General features: G+C 36.7%; 1 pseudogene; it reads left to right on the forward strand.

Annotated features, from left to right (window-relative positions):
- The window catches only part of LOC107617426, a 9,069-nt pseudogene extending 6,124 nt beyond the window's left edge, over window positions 1-2,945 (forward strand).

Consider the following 2,955-nt stretch of genomic DNA (forward strand, 5'->3'; position numbering starts at 1 on the left):
GGGGTGTGGTGGGGTTGTGGCAATGATTTGGTGGCCGTGCAGTGGTGGCGAGGGTGGGGTAGGGTGTTAGTGTGTGTGAGGGGTGGTGGGGGAAAGTGGATGTGGCAGGTGTCAGGATGATGATAATAGGAGTAAAATTATAAAAATAAAGTTGACTAAGTGTTGATTGTCAAAAAATCAACATTAGGGGTAAAATTAGAACTTGCTTCAAGTGTTGAGGATAAAATTAAATCAAATTAAATGTTAGGGGTAATTTTGAAGAACTTTGAAAGTGTTAAGGACAAAGGGCATACTTTCCCCCTTATAATTATTTCATTCAATTCTTGTGCTACTAGTAAGAGAGATTGGAGAATTTATTCTCGCACTATCTTCTAAGTTCCATTGTGAAGAATAGGAAGGCAAGAAAAACAAACATGAATAGCTAATGTTCTATTACTATAGTAATAAATGTTCAAATCGTTTCATGATATGGTTAAGTTCAATTGTTTTTTAGCCAACCCATAAGGTTACTTTTGTAGCCTCTATTCTGACTGATGATCTACTGTTATAATATCAGGAAGTTGCTGTGAAGAAATTTTTGGACCAGGATTTTTCAGGTGCTGCCTTGTCCGAATTCAAAAGAGAAGTAAGTAATAATTTAGCTTTTGTTCATATAATTATTATTCTTTGTGCAAAAGAAATAGAGAAAACTTTAATATCAACAAAAACCATTATGTTGCTTAAACTATTGGGAATATTTGGTGGACAAACCAGTCAATGAAAAGAATAAAATTGACAAGTGGATGAGGTGTGGAAAGTGAAGCAATAAAATGAAGGGCAGTGATTAAGTGGGCAAGGATCCACCATCGTTGTTTTCTTGAAGGCCAAAAACTTACCTGCTTTTCCTTTTGATGCAAGGTACGGATAATGCGTAGACTGCGTCATCCAAATGTTGTTCTTTTTATGGGTGCTGTTACCCGTCCTCCCAATCTTTCAATTATTTCAGAGTTTCTTCCAAGGTAGATTCCTTTTTATTTTTTCCTTTCATCATAATTGTTGGACAAATAGTGGTACTGGCTGATCAGCAACTTGTTCTTTGCAATTTTATCTCTGTTGCATGTTTCTCTTATTTGTTATGCTGATGTTTTATATGTAACATCTCAGAGGAAGCTTGTACCGAATTCTTCACCGGCCTAATTGTCAGATTGATGAGAAACGAAGGATAAAAATGGCTCTGGATGTGGTAAGTTATTGCCCTTCTTTCCTTTCAATAACCATTAACACCAGTGATCTTTTGAATTAAGAAATAAGAACACTCCAATTTATAGGCCAGGGGAATGAATTGCTTACACACTAGCACACCAACTATTGTTCATCGTGATCTAAAGTCCCCAAATCTTTTGGTTGATAAGAACTGGAATGTTAAGGTGAGTGGTTCAAAAGTTTGATCTACACATGCGGTGCTTTCCATCTCTGATTTGTACCTCCTCCTAAATTCCTTTTCTTAACATTCAATTTATGTGTTTGTATAGTGGAGTTGGTAGGTTGATTCTGGAAATATGCTATTTTCACAGGTATGTGATTTTGGTTTATCACGCCTGAAGCACAACACATTTCTATCATCCAAGTCAACTGCTGGAACGGTGAGAACTAGATAAATCTATGGATTATTTTGGAGCTCATTTTTATTCACATGCTGCAACGTGCATGTGCCTTGCCTGCCATTTCTGTATTCAACCCTGACATTATTTTCTATGGACATGTTAGCCTGAATGGATGGCTCCTGAAGTTCTCCGCAATGAACCCTCAAATGAGAAGTGAGTTGTCTTCAATCGATTTTTTAGCTTTTATGGATTTGTAGTGTCCCTTCAGAGTTTCGAGATGACACTGAGTACAGCTGCCTTTATGCCCCTAATATAACCAAATTTATCTCATAATTTATCAGTATTCACTATTTAGTAAAATGATTTCTGCTAATCCTAGCTGACAGTCTTTTGCTATATGAAAATCACCTTAAAGCAGAAATGGTTTGTTAGTAGGCTTTTAAACAAATTTGTAATTGGTAATATTTCCATATGTAAACCTAAAGAAAAGTGTCTTCATATTGAACGTTTATAGTGATTCCATACTTAGGTGCTGTGTTCTACTGGTGAAGTCTCTTTGTGCTTTTATAAACTGCAGCTGTGTCTACCAAGTGCATCACTAATTATATTTCAAATGTACAGGTGTGATGTTTACAGTTTTGGGGTCATCCTATGGGAGCTTGCGACTCTAAGGTTGCCATGGAGTGGAATGAATCCTATGCAAGTTGTTGGTGCTGTAGGTTTCCAGAACCGTAGACTTGATATTCCCAAGGAAGTTGATCCTTTAGTTGCAAGAATAATCTGGGAATGTTGGCAACAGTAAGCATGTTTAACTTTGTAGTTTGATTATTCAGTTTCCTGTATAATCACTAACTAAACTATTTTTCCTGTGATGAAAATTTTCTGCTCCCCTTTTTTCCTCAGGGATCCAAATTTGCGTCCCTCTTTTGCACAGCTCACAGTGGCACTAAAATCCCTTCAGCGTCTAGTTATCCCATCTCATCAAGACCAGGTAGCATCACCTTTGCCGCAGGAGATTTCTGTAAATTCTACCCCCTGAAATGTCTCACTTTCTCAAGTGTCAATAACTAGGCTATCTTCGTAGTTTACGTATGTGAGTATAAAGTTATCAAATGGAACAAGAGAACAATAAGAGCCAAAGAAAAGAAAGATTAAAAAAGAAAAGGAAAAAAGATTATATCAAAACTTGTAACGGCAAATATTTGTGTTTAGAATTGTATCAATTGTTGCTGCAGCCAAAACTACTGCAGTGCCATTTTGTATGTATTAGCATGTCCGAGGAACCCAAACTCGGTAGTATATGTAAATTGCTGTACCTCATATCTCCAAAGTTGTCATGTCTAAAGATTAAATCATTCATCACGCTCTTCCT

The sequence above is a fragment of the Arachis ipaensis genome, chromosome B09 (assembly GCF_000816755.2).
Source record: "Arachis ipaensis cultivar K30076 chromosome B09, Araip1.1, whole genome shotgun sequence".
Taxonomy (NCBI): domain Eukaryota; kingdom Viridiplantae; phylum Streptophyta; class Magnoliopsida; order Fabales; family Fabaceae; genus Arachis; species Arachis ipaensis.